At 40.3% G+C, this 17766-nt stretch overlaps 1 long non-coding RNA gene across 1 annotated transcript; it reads left to right on the top strand.

Moving 5' to 3' along the window:
- Window positions 1–7551: 7551 nt before the first annotated feature.
- LOC106484417 (uncharacterized) lies at window positions 7552–14886 on the top strand. Its single transcript, XR_010886984.1, has 4 exons — window positions 7552–7669; window positions 8628–8850; window positions 11104–11130; window positions 12413–14886. It is a non-coding gene; the product is annotated as an uncharacterized lncRNA (long non-coding RNA).
- The last annotated feature ends 2880 nt before the right edge of the window (window positions 14887–17766 follow it).

The following is a 17766-nucleotide window of genomic DNA, read 5'->3' as shown; positions in this document are numbered from 1 at the left end:
TGGCCAGGGGCAACCAAGAGAGCTCGTTAGCAGCAGCCACTCCTAGCTAGAGCTTCTCCCAGGAGAAGTCAAGGCCTCCTGCAGTTGTCCTTGCCTAGCTTCCCCTTTCCTGTTCACAGCGATCACCTGCTAGTTCCTCGGGGGTCCTCAGGAAGCCCACAACTTCCAACAAGATCCTCAAGGTCTAGTCAGAGCCCAAACACTGCTGCGCAAACTGCTGTGTCTGTTCGCTGCCTCTGTTAGCTGCGCTCTGGAATAATACACTTCAGATCATTCTTATGGTGACATACTATAAAACAAAACACATCACAAGAGAGGTCACAAATACCAGCCTATCTCCAGCTCAAATTAAGCTAAGATAATACCAAGAAAGTATATGTAAACACTATTTAATGGCAGGCTACATCTTTACAGTAAGATTAACTTTTTATTTTTTTTAAGGAACCGCACAGTTAATATTTTCCATTTCTTGTCTATACTGGTTTGTAAGCAGGTCTGTTTCTCTGTGTCCTATCTTTGTCCTGAAAGGGAGGAAAATGTAGGTCTTTATTGAGAATAAGAGTCAGGATCTTCTGTTTGCTGCCATCTTCCTTCTTTGTGAAGAAAGGGTTATATGTGAACATAGGTTTAGGAATCTATGTACAGCTGCACACCCAGAAAGAAATCCTTTGAGCAGGGATGAAATTGTCCCCCACAAAAAAATTAAAGATCCCATTTCTTTAGCAAAAGCCATAAGGTTGCCTTTCACCTTAATGTGGCTAATGTGCCAATGCCACATGGTCTATACAGAAAAAATCTTGACTAGCCCTCTACTGACTCCCTTCACTCATTTACACCACCCACTTTTTTCACTTCACCAAATGATAGTAATCCTTAGTCTTAACTCAATGATCTTAATTTTCAATAAGAAAAAAATGTAAATGGAGAGTAACCATGACTGAAATATATCATCCTTAGAATCTATTAGAATTTGTATCACCTCATTCATTGATGCCACCAACTATTTGGTGACCAGTATTTAGGCATAGTCCTGATAAAATGAAGTTTTTCCAACTGGAGGATATAAAGGGATCTTTTTATATTGAATCTAGTAGACATCTCTGAACTCACTCTAAACAAGCAGGCCTCCTCCTGGGCTAATTTACTTTGATAAGGAGGATATTCTGTTTTAAGGATACAGATTAACCTTTTTAACATTTAGAGATTGATTTATCTCTATAATTCATCAGAGTCCTAAAAATCATGTTATAACAGACTTCAGATGCATTAGTTGCTCTTAGAATTCGAATTAATGCAAATATGAGTATAAACAAGAGACTAGACAGACGAGACTGTTTTTCATTTAGCTTGTTCCTTCTGTATTCTCAAAGATTATGAAGACTATTTCTATTTTCCACATGCCTTTATTATCCAATGGCATTCATTATTAAAAATCACAGCTTTTCCTGTATTGGGTCTGTGCTTAACTCTTACATATCTCAATTGCTTTGTATTTCAGCAGACTGTTGACCTCTTCATTCTTTTATTTTCTCCTGTGGTCTAAATGCAGGCACGCACCTAGACCAATGAATTCTTCATTGACTCTGAGTGAGTTAGATAGACAGGGCGAGGCTTTTGAGGTTTATTTCTACACATTCACAGTTTGATGTGAGACACTCACTCCCTCCTTTATATTACATATACCTCTGGTCTGCAAGGCTTAAGTAGTGCAAGTTATTACGAGTCTGACTCTTAAAAGGGCTCACATAGAATTAGTGGCCATGTTAAAAAGAAGAAGAAGTGGTGAGGGGGGGTTCACTGGCAATTTTCTCTCAAACAGTGTTTAAAAGAAGACTTTCTGTCCTTTCCTGTCCTCCAGGGAAGTGTTAGGAGGCTTAAGACATAAAAACTTGCAAAGTGCTATGTACTTTTCAGCCAGCACGTGTGATATAATGTGATATGTTTTTTGCATAATACAGATACTGCTGTGACATGTCAGTGCCTTGAAGAAGAAACAGTAAAAGATCACACCTTGTATTTGTGAAGGGCTTCACCTTGAAAAAATAAGCCTTGCAGCATGATCTGAAGGCTATCATGTGCAGGTGATCCATTAGACCTAACAGATCACTAGGAGAAGGGAGTTCGACCTTCCAGCGATGCCTTATAGTGAATCTTCTTTTGCTGTCTCAGACTCATTGGGGACACCACCAAAAGTGCATGAGCTGAGTTTCTTTCCACTGACAGAAATGAAAAAAGAAAACTAATGTGAAGGATACTGGTGCCAAGTCATTAATTTAAAACCTGGAATTGCAGGCAGGAGGCTATGGATTAAAAAAATGGAGCTGTGTCTTATTTTAGCCTTTTTTGTCAAGCAGTTGGGCTGCTGCAGTGGCTGGTTTCTGCAGCATCATTTGTAGCGCTAAACATACCTGACCCTAGTAACCAGCTCAGAAGTGAGGGTACTTCTTGGCTTGTTACTGAGGTCACAAAAAATCTCAATCAGGAAAGAAATCCAGTTTCCTAATTAATTATACATTTGATTTTTTTACTCTGTAAAACAAACACTCCTATGATCTGCACTATCTGCAAGTGTTTTTGGTGAGAGGTTACTTCACCAACAGATGGAAGACGTAAGACCCTGCCAAATCCTCCACTTCTTTTGACCTTGGCAACCACAATACTACTGCTGCCTTCTCCAAAATCAGGCTTTAAGCCCACTCACTTCCCTCTCCCTGAGATACCTAGGAAACTGCACTATAATGAAAAGACAAAACAGAGCTGAAGCTATCAGCAAAAATGACATTGCTCAAACCCGTGCAGCCCAGAATGTCTCTCTATCCTTTTTAACACGTGTTCACTGGACAGATTAATCTGGACTGCGCATTGGGATTCTGCAGAATCGTTGTTTGAGAAGGTCATTTGGGTGGGCTAATAATGGCCCAACTCCATCTGCTGATAGGTCCTAAATTGGAAAGAACAAGGTAGTGTCGAATTGGCCCATCTCCTGTGTAGATCTCACAGGCAGGTAATCTAATGTTTCACAATCACCTGTACAACAGCACCTAATGGAACTACTTGGCACACTTTGGCACTGTGCTGGAAGAGACCGCTCAAAAATAATGCAGCCTTCTTGGCATCTGAGGGTCTGAAAAGCAAGGCCTGGAAAATAGGAAGTCAAAGAAATACAAGTGACATTGAAATGTTCTTGCTAATAAGCCTAACACTAATGGTATCCAGAAGAAAAATGCCCATGGCAAAGGAGCATGTGGTGAGGGTAAAGTGAAGTCATTCTCAGTAAGAACTTACTTCTTGTTTGAAAATGCCTTCTGTATCACACGATTGCAGGAAGACAAAGACAATGCCTGTCACCTAAAACTTCACTGTTGGTTTCACCCGTTGCAAACAGTCAGGACATAGCCAACAGGCAGCCTAAGGAAATCCCACACATGAAGGCAGCTGGCTAAAGTCAGAGAGAGTGTAAGGTATGGTAAATCAGTTCAGTCTTTCTCGAGCTCCCTACGCTCCTGTTTCCACTGTTTGTAAGTGCTGGCTAGTGTAACTTACTGAGTAATTAGAAGGGTGAATCTGCAAGTACAGCTATCCTATTTAATTTAACCTTTTTATTCCTTCTGTGAGCTTCCTGATGTGTAAGTTCCACTAGAGATTCCCTTCTGCAGCTGTGGGAGAAATATGAAAAAGCCCAGCTGGGTGTATTAAGTGCAACATACTCTCTCTGAATTCATTGGCTTCAGTAAATTTCCCATGCTGTTCGATGCTGCTCTGAGAAAAAGCAGCCAGGAAAAAAAAAAAAAAAGCAAAAACAGTCCAAAGCCAGGTATTTTGCAAAGTAGGTGACAAATTTGTCACATCATTGACATATTTTTCAATCTGATTATAAATGGTGTTTTATACTTACTATACAAATAGTTCTTCTGAATGTTGTACCTGAAAAATGCCTTTTATTTTCCATCACTGCGGTCATTAAAATTCCTAAAGACTTCATGTATCATACAGAGGAGGTTTTCTCAAGCTAAGTCTTTAAACTGTTATAGCTTTTTTGAAAAACATACACTTTCCATTAATTTAACAATTCATTATAAAGGGCAACTATCAACTTTAATTTGAACAAGGAAAAAAGAGGAAGGAATAGTATTGCTTTTCTATGTTCATGTCTCAAAGCACTGCCTGAACAGCAGGAAAAAGTGACTGATTCACTAGTGAAGGGGAAAATGAAGCAAAACTCTATACAGTTTGTAAAAATGGACAGTAAATTGAAGGTAGCCTTCAAGCAAATTACACTCCTTTAACATATCTCCAAACTTTCAAAATTGCCTACTTAGATATGTTCTTGCTAAATTCCCCAAATACTAATATACATTATGATACTATCCACATGGCTGATTACTGACTGTGTTCTCTTTTATTACACTTAAAATTTTCAAAATCTTTAATTTCTTGGGGGATTAAATCTAATGTCTAGTATTCTGGACAGCACAGTAATTTTCCTTTATTATACTCTGAAAAGCTTTCTCCTTGCCAGCTAAGATCCATATTTAAGGCCGTTTCATAGATTACGCTGCATTTCTACAATTTAAATTAATTAAAAATTTATGTATATGGTTCCTTAAGCAAAATAAATGCTTCAAAGTGTAACTAGTGATATACTGTCCCTCAGATTGTTAAAATATTAGAAAAGAAACAACCTGTTCTTTACAAGCTGTGGGTGGGCAGACTACAATAATCGCAACCTGATGCAAGTGAATTTTTTCCATTCTAATACATGTGATATCTGCTCCAAGCAATGGCCAATGGGATGAGGAGACCATCAGAAAACAAGAGTTGTAGCACTTGTCTAGTGTGCAGGAGTAGTTAAGGATATGTTATCACTCCCTCACATGGGAAGTTTTTTTTAATGAAGAAAAATGCTGGTGGAACTCAAGTGCCTCTTGTGTGACAGTCAAGTAAGTCATGGACTTGATGCAGAAATGGTGAAATTTTACAGGTGCGCTATTCAGGAGATCAGAATAGGTGATTACAATGGTGGCCTCCAGGTTTGAAATCCATAAATCTGACTCTGCACTCCTGACATAGCTATTTCTGACCAAACTAAGCAAGATGGTGGAGTGTATGAGACTTTATTAATAAAACTATGTTCTTTCAGTTCTTTGGTCCAGCTAGTATCAGAGTTTGAAAACATTTCCAGTTCTGAATATTATGTTTCTGCTTAAATATCATGAAGAATCTTTGAAACAGTCTATTCTAGCTGCAGATATTTCACAAACCAGTAGAGTTAGAGATTAATGCTTCATGACAAATGAAAGCTGTAATTACAAGCTTTCAGATGGTAAAAAGCATCCATTTCTGTCCCTAGTGGTCCTTGAGCTATCTGACCTTAAAACTATGTCAAGCTTACACTGGTCTTTTCAGTCTGGGAGTGCTCCTTTGCCCTTGGCCCGAGGCTGAAAGTAGCAAGTCACAGACCTAAGACCACTGCAATTTCCCTGAAAACCTCTGAAAATACATACAAGCTTAGTAGACTAATGTAGTATAAAAAAAGTCTGAGCTGTCATGGCAAGGTTTTTTATCCGGGCTAATGGATGTATAAATAGAGGCAGAACGTAGACACGCTGAGTCCAAACAATGTATTTTACAGAGCATAATTATTTTCTGAAAAGAGAAGCCTTCTGACGGGCGAGTGAAGAGTTAACAGGACTGAAGTTTGTCAATTGATATGCAGAAGAACTGATAGCACCAGAGCTGACGTGCACAAAGCTGTTGAACAGAGGACTTAACAGGACTACAGTCGTCTACCAACCGATATGCACAAGGATTGATGTGCACAAGGCTGCGGAATGGAAGCACTAACAAGCCTGAAGAAGTCTGCCACCTGGAATCTGCACGGACCCCCGGGGAGGGAAGAAGCAATACGGAGGTGTTGTGGTCTTGCCTCCTAGCAGGGTCCTCCCAAGCAGACAAACAGACAGTCCTGTGATTGTGAAACTTGCTAAAAGTCAGCAAAAGCAGTGTTTGCCCAGAGCCCCAGCCGTATAAAAAGAGACTTGGGAGCTAGGAGAGTTTGAGCAGGGACGGGAACGTGACCTGATCATCCTCTCCAGCTGGACCGTGAGTATTCCCCCCCCCTCCCCTTTTCCTGGGACGCTGGGTTAAGGTAACTCCTCGAGGTTGAGAGCCCTCTCACTAGGAGAGTGAACAAGAAAGCTTTCAAGTAGGGATAAGCAGTCCTTCCAATTAATAACGCAGTAATCGACGGTTTCAGGTTATCCTTTCTAAATTAGTAACTGATGGTTTTATGTTATCCTTTCTAAATTAGTAATCGCATTATTTTAATGGATGTTACTAATCCAAGAGCTTGTGTGAGGAAATAAACATCTTTTTTATTATTATTATATTACTGTCTCAGTCGTTGCTGTGGAACCTTCATAGCATGACAGTGTGACACCTTCGGTGTAATGTTTTCCCCTTAGGCATATATCCAGGCCCAGTTACCGAGATGTCAGCATGAAACCAGGGCCAGATGCTTCTCTGCGAAACAAACATGTTGCTGGTGCCAAATGACCCTGAAGTCTTACTGGAGTATGGGCAGACTGTGGCCTCATAAAACAGATTTAGAAACCTCGCGTGACGCTGCCCATGACACGCAGGACGAGCTTTGCACGCGAGCAGGTCCCGAGGGGCCCTTGGAGGTCGACGGTTTCCAGCACCGTGGACGGGCCAGCGTCATTGCAGGCCATATGTGAGGCAACAAGCCCGGTTGTAGCTGGTGCAAAGTTTCTGGGAGGAATGGCCAATTTATCCCCGTTTTCCCCTGAGCTTGGGTGCTGTGGGGGCACTGAGCCTTGAAAGCCACTGCTACCTGGGACCAGGTAAACGCCTGTCTTTAAACTGCAACACGGGGGGAAAGCACATGCACCGAAAAATTAGCTTAGTATAAACAGCACTGTTTACACCACAGGAGCATCTGAATATTTCAGAAATGGCTGATCTGCATTTCTTATGGGTTACCATAAACAGTGTATCAGAAAGCTGTCGCCCTCACAGGATTTTGACTTAACGTTCAGCAGACGGTACTCATTCATAGACTCGCTCCATTTTACAAATTTTATGGACTATTCTTGGCACTAAGGATTTTTTTTTGTTTGATTTACTGTTTTTAAACGTGTTCCGTTCAGTTTGAAAAATGACTGTTCACATTTGCCCAAGAGTTAATTTCACACAAGCGCGGTCTGCAAGACTCAAGAAGCATCTCTACGTTTTCGGGAAGGAACCCAAACAAAACCGAGCGTGAAGCTCAGGGCTTTCTGATGACGATGCGTGAAAGAAATGGGGGGGGAAAGGGGAGCTCTGGGGGAAAAGCGCGCCGAGCTTCTCCGCTGGCACCCGGCGCCGTGTGTCCACCTCACCGCAGGCCCCGCCGCGGCCGCCATGCCGCCGCCTCACGCGGGGCCGCTTCACCACGGCGGCCGCCGCGGAGGGATCCGGCTGGGGGCGGGGCCGGGGCGGGGCCGGGGCGAGGCGGCGGCGGCGGCGGGAGGAGGAGGAAGATGGTGGAGCTGGCGGTGGCGGGCGGCGAGGCTGGCTGCCGGGCTTTCCGCCCCCCGCGGCGCTGCCACCCCGGCCGGAGCCGCCCCGCGTGCTGAGGGGGCCGGCGCGGACCCGCACCCGCGCCCAGGTGCGGAGCGCGCTGCGCGGGCGCGGGGGGAAGGCGCCCGCCGCCGCCGCAGCCGGGCGGCGTGAGGGGCCGGCGGGGCGGGGGTCGACGTGGCCGCCGGCGGGGGGGCCGCGCGCAACGGCCGCGGGTCTGTGTGTCCGTCCGTCCGTGCGTCCGTCCGTTAGCGCCCGCCGCCGCGCCGCAGCGAAGGGCACGAAACGTGTGAACGCCTTGCTTTCCAGCCTTCCGCCAGCCGCCGTGTGCGCGGCGGGGCGCCGGTGGCGCTGCCGGACGCTGCAGGGCGGCGCTGCGGTGCGGGGCCGCGTTGCCCCCCGCGCCGCCCTCCCGCGGCGCAGCGCGGGTGCGAGGGGCGGCGGCGGCGGGAGCGGGGCCGCCTGCCGGCCCCCTGCGCGGCCCCGGCTGGCAGAAGGGGCCTGCGCCGCCCCGGCCCCCCTTCTGGGGTCGGTGATTTCCCTTTCGCGCCCCCCATCGCTGAGCTGCGAGGGGAGGCAGCCTCTGTTGGGGTCGAATACTGGCTCCGGGAACAGGGACACCCCCGATCTTCTCTTCCGGAAAAGCAGCTGCGCCGACTGCGGTGCAGTGGGGCTGTGCGTTGCCTCAGCCACATCCTTGATCAGTGCAGCCATACGTATTCTCCCTTCTTTCTGGAAAGATCAGCGTTAATAGGCACCAGACTTACTTCGCTCTCGTGATGTGTAAATCTGCGTTTCAGGGGAGGCTGGGAACTTGGGCCTGGGCTGGAAAACTACAGCATCATTTTGCTTTCCCCTCTTGTGGCTTTGCTGGGCTGTAGAATTGCAGTTTATTTGAGAGGGTGCACTACAGAGACGGCTGTTTTCATAGCTGCCGAGGAAACGGACGGCATGGATGCTTTTGCCTGACTCTGCATGCATTAAGAGTGAGCTAACGTGGGTGTAGGGCAGATTGGGCATGTAGCATTTTTTCTTGTCTTTGATAGGCTTTACCTTACGCCAGCTTACAAGATTGTATCCAAGCGGCTGCAGTTTTGGTTCTGCTGCGTGGATGTGGCCCTTAGGTCCCGACCAACTTGCCCTGGAAAATATTCCAGTCACAGTACTTCAGATTCTGCTGCATTGCTGTCAAAATCTGCACTGGCCGACCCTGTCTCTGCAGCCTGTGGCTGAAACAAGTATGTGATGCATTGTTTTCCCCAAACCCTGGTGAGGACAAAGAATGTATTTATTTTCTAGCTGTTACATTTTAGTGATATGCAGATAACTAGAAGTGAGGTGCATATTTACCTTTTGCTTTAATCTGAAGGGAGAGGGGAGGAAGACTGCTTACCTGTTACTATTTTTAATTTAATTTCTAATGGTGCACATACAGCCTTTTCCTAGTCAGTTCAAAACGCAGCTTATATTCTTCAGTTTCTCAACTCTTTAAACTTTGGGAGTTTACTGAAAATCTTGTTGAATGAAGGAGCTACAGTCTTAAAAATATTTGATTCATTTTTACTTTGTGACCTGTGTTTTACTGAAGGAGAACAGTTAACACGGAATTCTACTGCACCTGTGTGTTAGTGTATATTTATACTGAAAACTTAAGTGTCCAGTAAATAAGAACGCAAGATCATGGGGAGCTGCAAAACCAGCAAATCCAGCTTTCTAATGCACTTTGGGAAGGGCTTTATGGATGTCTAATGAGTGAAATATAAAACAGAATTTGACTGAAAGAGAGGAGAAGCAGCTTGTGTTCACTGTAAAAAAATGTAATCTGAATTTGAAAAACAGATGAGCTTTGAGGCCATACTGATTTACAAACTGCTGGCTGTTCAAGGTTAGTTGTATAGTATGAATCCTATAGTTCATTGGTCCAAGTTTTCTTGGACCTTTTTAGTTGTAGCTTGAAGCAATACATTTGTCTTGCATTAATGCATTGTCCTCACTTAAAATAACTATAATGTTTTTCTGTCTATTATTCTGTCTTCTAACAGATGCAAGGTCAGTCTTTTAGAAGCCTATTAAAATAAAGATGTTCATGGATTGGTCCTTTGACCATAAAATGGAAGAATGCTGCGAAAGTGATTTGGTACAGCTAGTTAGATAGAAAGAATAGTTTTGATGTGTTGGAGAGCAGGGAGAGAGACAAATACTTCCTAGTATAACTTTCAGTATTGTAGTTACTTAATGTAAAATAATTTTCACAATTTCTTATGCTAATAGTATAATTTTTAAACACTCATGTATGATAAGTTGGTAAGCCCTTACATTTTGGGAAGAGTATAAGTACATTCCCAATTTTTTATTTGTTAAAGCTGTCCTCATGTGTATTAAAAGAATACAAAGTAATGCTTTGGAAGAAATTCTGTGATGTTGGATGGGGTGATGTAATGGATGCAGGAGGTGCTTGGTATAGTCAATTGTGCCCCCATTCTTCTGGGGCGGGGAAAGTGGATGTGGATATTTAGAGGTAGTCATGAACATCTTATTTACTGTATATGAATGTTAAGAATACATAATGCTTTTAAATAGGAAAAATCTTGATGCTAAAGTTTGTGGGAATCTATCCAATAAACAATAGTAATCAGAAGCTGGAATACTTTGTATTTAAGATTTGAATGAAATTTATTTGGAGTTAATTTTAATTTAATTCCGTAACTGTCTTCTGATTTCTTTGATATTATTTTAAGCCACAGTCATGTACAATGTTTACATTCTTAAATTAAAAGGAAGAAGTAAAAGCCTGCAGCATGAGAATTATGTGCATCTTTGAAACATTGTTAACCTTCTGCTGTTGTAAGCAGTGCCTACCAGCACTGAAGCTGGCACGAGAGGCAGGGGGGAAGAAATGTTCAGCTTCTTGTTTTATGTTTTTAATATGCCAGCATGCTAAGTCATTTGCAGTGTTGCTTGGTTTTAGGTTTTGTAAGTGTGCCTTAATGTTTATGGCAAACAAAATCAGAGAAATGGGATAGTAAACCCAGAAATAATAGCTGAGAAAATATATGCTATATTGGTTCTGCAGTGTTACTGCATGTGAGGTCAGGGTTAGAATCTAAAACTTAACAATCAGCTTTCTTTAAAAGTAGTTATAGATTTTGAGCTCTTCAAGTTGACAAAATTAAGGAAAATCAAACTTAGAGCTAAAACTTTTAACTTGCATCTCTCTGCCTAGGCAGTTCAGACCAGATTCGGATTTTTTCCCCCCCTTTGCACACAAGTTGACTGCTGTTGGCTGCAGCTGTTCTGGATTTACACTAGATTATGCTTGAGAAGAATTAGATGTTTTCTGTGTATCCTCTCTCAGGAAAAAAAAATTAGAAATTCTTCAGATAGTTTAATGTATGTTGTCTGTAGGCAGTGCAGCTTGAATAACTGAGGCTTAAATTTAAACAAGATCCTATTACTCTAGGTTTAAGTCAAACCTTGATGTTCTAGTAATGCATTTTTAAATTTGCTTTTCTCATTTCACAGAAGCTGAAGATTTCTACGTAATGAGAGGTCTGGCAAGCAACCCTCTGCTCCTTTATTTCTAATAGGTTGTGTGTAATATGTGTTGTAGAGGGGTTAAAGGTTTCTGAAAACAAGAGATTGATTGGTTTTGCTTCATAGTATTAATTGACTTGATAAGCAAGCAGTGTGATAGTATTTTCCTATTTGCACTGCATGAGACTGTGTTTTCCAAAAAAGCTCTATGTTTGTTATTTTACTGAGAGGGCATGGGGAAATATCCTCATTTGCTGCTTTCGCATATGCAGACATATAATGATGATAATCCTAATTCTTAAGAATACTTCCTATAAATACAGGAATAAATAAATTTTATAAATATGCATAAAATATATATAACAAGTATAAATAAATAAATAAATAAGCACAGGAAGTGAAACAAAGAACAGTATAATGGGAAAATACCAACTGTAGATGGCAGAAGACTTAGTTAAGGATACTGTAGCTGAGTGAACCATAGGATGATATTTTTCAGTTAGACTCTTTCTGTTCGAAGGAGTCTGTCTTGACATAAGAAGAGGGGTGGAAAAGAGAGTGAAAATCTTCTTCCAGGGAGTCAATAGGGAGATGCCACTATCACTACTGGGAAAATGGGATTCAGGCCTTGCTATTTACAGGGCTGGGTTATGTTCAGCTAGTCTACACTGTGGTCATTACAGGGTCACATCCTACAAGGTATTTCCTATACTGTGTTCTGTATGATTTCAAATACTTAGTGGAAGAATAAGTCTATATGAACAAGTGTTTCTTGATAATTAGTGTGGTTTTGTACATCAGAAAGGATGCTAATGAAAGGAATGGAATGGAAATATTTAAACAACATGGTAGAGGTCTAGATGCGGTAGACCAGACAAGGAACTTCCATTTTTGCTGTCATCTAGCAAAAGGCAGAGGAGATGTTCTGTGAAATTTAGACCATGAATTCAGAATGTTTAAAAAGAAAAACTTTAGACATGTGCTGTAGCCCCCCTCATGCTATCATCTGTTATTGGATTGTCTATTTAGTCTGTACAGTCTTGCTCATAAGGCAGTGATTAAGCAGTACTTGCATTATTTTTTTTTATGAGCATATTAATAAAAATCAGTCTCTGTAGGTCAAAGACCACCTTATCCCACAGATGAGGAAAATGTGAGAGTAGAGAGTGGGAGACTTCCAGAAAAACCTGTGGGTAAATGTTATGCCAGATGAGCAACACATCCTTGAAGTTTTGACTGAATCCTTTTAAGCTGTAATTTGGTTTCTCAACTAATTAAGCTTTTCTGAACCTTCAAGGCACCCTCTTTGAGCATCAGGAGTGTCCCTGCTGAATTTGATCTTCAAACTGCGAGCTCCAAAAGATGAGCACAGATCAGGAAAACATCAGGAGAGCAGAGCCATGACGTTTAAAAAACTTGGCCATCTGCTACCAAGCTCAGCTGAGCTATTACCCTAAATTAACTCACTGTTCCTTTGTTTTTTCTGTGCTTGGGACGTATACCATGGGAAGAACTGCTAAGAACTGCTTTTCTGGAGTGGGGGAAAAAGTGGGGGTTGAGGTAGTGGACTGATGTCTAGGAGATATGGGTTTGAGTCCCTGTATTGAGCTGAATAAATCATTTGGTTTCTCTCCAATTATTTTCATTTTTGCAGATAGCAGAAGAGGTTTCTGATCCACTTTTGATCCATTTGTCCAATTTTTGGTCAGTCAGAATTTTTTCCTGACAAGAAACACCTTTTGCTGGAAACTTGGTGGGCACTGAGGAGGGCAAGAGGTTAGAAGTTGGGTAAAAGAAGGTAACTTTAAGCAGAAATAAGAGAAAAAATAAATCACAACATCATGGAAATTTTAGAACTTACACAAATATGATCTTTTATTCTAATGTGCTTGGGGTTTTTTTGATGGCTTTTTTTTTTTTGAACCCGTTCTTATATATGAGTTGCAATTTTTGCTGATAGTGTTAATGAATACTTGTATAATGCCTGTTCTGATGGAACTTAGATATTGTTAGAAATCTTGGTGCTTCTGTAATTTTATGTATAACTCTTCCTTGACCAGGTAAATTTAAATCAGAAAAGCATTAAAAAAAAAAAAGACAGTAACATTTGAAAGAGCTTCAATCACAGATTGGGGAGGAAGTGGAAGGTATAAATCTAGGACTTCTATAGGCTAAGGTAAAAAAGTTTTATCTAACAAACTTAAATCTGATGGATAGATGAGACCGGTTATATTCTATGATATATTGCCTGACTCGGGTGAATTTTAGGAGCATAAATACTACCTCTACTGTTGGAACAGGAAGTTGGCACATTTTGTGTGTATGCGTGGAGGAGCTGTGGGGGTTTTTTTTCCTCTTTTTTCTTTTTTTAACACCTGTTTTAGACAAGCCTGTTTGGAAAGGATCCCTGAATGCCATCTGATCTAAACCCTGCTGAAATCAGGTGATTAAAACAAAAGCTACACACTAAATATATATAGGCTTTGAACTACTAATGTGTGAAATTCTGAAACCAAAGTGCTGCTTCTCTAGTGGGTTTCAAAAATATCAAACAGAATGCAAAAGGTTTTGGTGTACAGTCTATCCAGTATGAAATATGACTGGTAGAGGCAAGATTTTTCTCTGAACTATAGCTGTCTGCCTACAGAACTTATATAAAGAGTAATTCACTTTGCTGAGTGCTGTTGGGGCAGATGGCAATGTTGCAACAGAGAGTGTGTGCTGTGTGAAGGAAACAGTGGTTGTGTTCTGGTGGGCTCTGTTTTTAAATCCTTCATACTGTATTCACTCCACCCCAGAAATTACTGAAATATGAGTGTATTGGCTGTATTACCTTAGCTGGTAACCCAATAATCTTAAAAAGAAAAAAGAAAAATTTTAGACTCTCAAAAGGAAGAAAAATAACCTCCAGAAGTGTAGAAAACATTTTTGTATTAAATTACGTTGTAACAGTTTAAAAACTTGAGTACTAGTTTTAAAAAATGAAAGACTTAATAAGCAGCTTTCCCAGTAATTATATGTTGTGCAGTTACCTTCTGGCTGATGAAGAAAATCTCCCCTAATAATTTTAGGGTTGCCTGTTTTGATCTGTCCTACAGCAAATTTTAAAAGTATGGATTAAATAAAAGATCCTGTGTAAAAACAGTCTGTAGCCTTGTAATTTCATTGTATTTCAGTGGACATTTAAATACCCTGTACCTTCTTTGTGTTTCTGATATCCACAGCTATTGTACATTTTGTCTAAGAGTGATGAATAGGGATGAACTCAGGTTCTGTTCTCACTCAAGAATTGTCATGCCTTGCTGATAAATGATTAATGTAATCCACTTATAAGATTGCTGTGACATCATTCAGATTTTGGCATGCTTAATTTTATTTCATACCAACAAAATGAGCAAATCCCAAAGTCCTTGAAAGCTTCTTCCTACGGAAAAGTACTAAGACTGCGAGAAGAGTGGGAGAGCTGTTTGAGCTTGCTGCATTCTTCACAATGAGTTGAGCATCAGTTTGAGAGTACTGCTCTGTTTTTAATAATGTTGGTTCTGTAATGACTTAAATGCACAGACTCGCTAGACTTCAGTGTTTTACCTATGACCTCGTGATAATTAGTCTGATTTCTTTCGCCATAGTTGGCCATCTTGTACAAATCATACCGTTTTAACTTCTTATATTTTGTGTGCAATATCTTTTGAGTCACACTGATTTTTGAATCAGCAGTTTTCATCTCAGTTGAAATTGACACATGCAATCCTTGGTTTCAATAAACATAAAACAAGCTTAAAATTGATTATGTTTTTCAGTTGTTCTTGTAGAGAGAGGTTGCCTGTCATTGTTAACTGTTGAATTGCTGATTTTGTAGCTAACTAGCCTCTAAAATGAATTCACTCTTGTTTCTTTTGTCACTGGGAAGAGGCACTCAAAAGTTAAGTATCTTAACACACACTTAGATTTCTTTTTCTTTATTTAAGGATAATGTAAAAATTAAATGACTTTAATTTAGGTCAACCTGCTTTTGGATGTAAATTTAAATGTAATTAAGAGTACAGAAAACCATATGTTTCAGGAGTTACACTCATTTGATACTTTGATATACAATTCATCAAAATGTGTTCTGCATACAAATCTAACTACCTTGTTAAAATGAACTAGTATTCCTAATTAGCTACTGATCTGATTGTTTCTGGTCAGTGATAAAGGAGCCAAGATATCTCAGCCTCTTGAGCTTAATTTTCATTTAAGGAAAGCTAAAAGGAAAATGATTTTTCCTTTTTTTTTTTTTTTTTTTTTTTAACTTAAACACTTTCTGAACTCTGGAGAAACTACTTATTGAACTGACTTCAACTCAAGAGAAAAATACAATCTTTGTGAAAATGCAGAAGAGCTACAGCTTTCATAAGCAGTTTACTTCAGCAAAATTTAGTTCCAGAAAAAAATAAATAGAACTGACTGAAATGAACCATATAGGAGCCTTTTAAAAAATAGCCAATCCTCATTCCCTACAAAAGAGAAGAATTAAAAAAATTTGATTGTGATGTAATGTGTATTTGCTATACATATCACTTCCTATGGAAGAAAAGTCACAATAATGTATCATGTAGCTCTTGGGATTATTGTAGGTGACATGAAACGTTATCCCGTGTTGTCTTATACGTTGGTTATGAGAATGCCTGTGTTGCTGGGATCTAGTTGTTAGTTTTTCATGACCAGGAAATCACATTACGTTTCTTAGAGGAGATCTGGTTCTCTGTCAAAACCCCCTTAGGATAATTTACCCTCCTGATTTTTTGTGTGCTAGTTAATAGCATTTTGATCTAAATAGCAATGTGGAAATGAGGTTTTATGAAAAGTATATATTAAAAGCGCAACCCTAGCCTTTGCGCAGTTAATATTCATACAATCCACTTTCAAAAAAATAATAGGTTCTCTACTCTGGAAAAATTACTGCATTTTGGTGTTTCTCTAGAAATTAAAACTGCAACTGCAATAGTAGGTTTTATGGACAGCATTTTTGTGCATGAAGCATGGGCAGTTTTCATACATGACAGTAATTTTTTATTTTAGGGTAGGGGAAAGGGACAGGTAAGTTAACTATATTCTTTCAAAATAAGTCATGGTTGTTATGTTTTTAATAGCAAAGGAATATCTGGTTTTGGAGGAAGACTAACGTGTTTTGTGTTTTAATTTTGCCAAGACATCATGCCAGAGTCACTGTTCATTTTCAGAAATTTCTTCTGCAACATTATATGTGCTTTCTTCCCCTTAATCTAAAAACATTTTGGGTTGCTGAGTGTGGGAAAGGGCAAAGTACAGGGAAAGGCAGTAAAGGGAAAGGCAGAAGTGATACTAAGGAGGGAAGAATCAAATTGCTGAGGGACCTTCCAAGATGGCAAATCTCCAGGAACCAGAATGACTTTGGTAACAAGTTCTATAAATGTTCATGCTAGCCGCCGCTTTGTGTAGCGAATGATTCAAAAGTTCCATTGCTCTTTGAAACAGAATAATTGGCCAGTTCCTTTTTGGAAGCTATTATGAAAAATTCCCAACTGTTTAATATTGAGGAGACTATAAATATAACTAAATCAGAGCTGGTTTTTAGTTATCTATCAGACAAGGGTCTTCCTACATGATTTTTTCTGCTGTTCCCCCCCCCCCCCATAGCATTTGTGTAAGTAAAATGTGTTCAGGTTACCCAATTTTATTAGAGTATATCTAAGGTATATTTTGAAATATATGTGAAATATTATCATTGATATAATTGAATATAATCATAAGGCTTGAATTAGCTAATTTTTTAATCCACTAAATTTCTTAGAGTTTTTCAGCAAATTCTTTTAAAACTTTCTCCCCACTAAAAAAGAAGAATTTAGTATGTGAAGTAGCTTTATATCACATGGAGAAAAAGGAATAGAAGATAAAAGAATTACCGACTCCCACAACTGTAAAACTACTTTTTCAGCTATAACTCGTAATGCTTACTCTGTGGACTGTATAGCATTGCCTCATGACAGCCTCATATGATCAAACGTGGAAGCATCAGATTGTCCTCCTTGTAGCCCTTCTAGCTGGATATATGGTGACATTACTTTCATACCTTGAGACATTGGAATGCATCTTATAGTAGGGACTGCCTTCAAGAAGGAAAAAAAGGCTGTCTGGTATTTTAATGTAACGTCAGTGTCTTCATTGTATTCGTGTTCATTTCTTATTCTTCATCATCTCTATCCATGAAAATGCTGACTTATTAAGCAGAGGCCCCAAAGATGTTTTGGATTTTTTCTTCCAGTATATAACTGTGTTGAAACCTGAGCAGTTCACGATTTAATTAGGATCCAGTGTTAAACTCTGTATACATGTCTTTTAAGGAGTGACCTCCACATGTACTGTGGTGCAGGCTTATATGCATCCACTAGACACCCTCCAGATAACAGAATGGCATTAGTAGTAAGGTAAGGGTTCTTTTTTATTCAGAAAAAGCACTTCATTCAGAAAAGGAGACTGTTTAAGCTTCCTGTCCCAGAGCCTTGTATCTTCAAATAGCAGAATCTATTGAATAGTTTTTGGATCACTGGACAGTTGAAATGCTTAAGGATGTGGACTGTTCTTTCATAGGTATCTTGCACCAGCAATCAGATGGCTGAATTATTGGGCAAG

This window comes from Apteryx mantelli, chromosome Z, assembly GCF_036417845.1.
Source record: "Apteryx mantelli isolate bAptMan1 chromosome Z, bAptMan1.hap1, whole genome shotgun sequence".
Taxonomy (NCBI): Eukaryota; Metazoa; Chordata; class Aves; order Apterygiformes; family Apterygidae; genus Apteryx; species Apteryx mantelli.
This window is presented reverse-complemented; position numbering and strand designations above follow the sequence as displayed.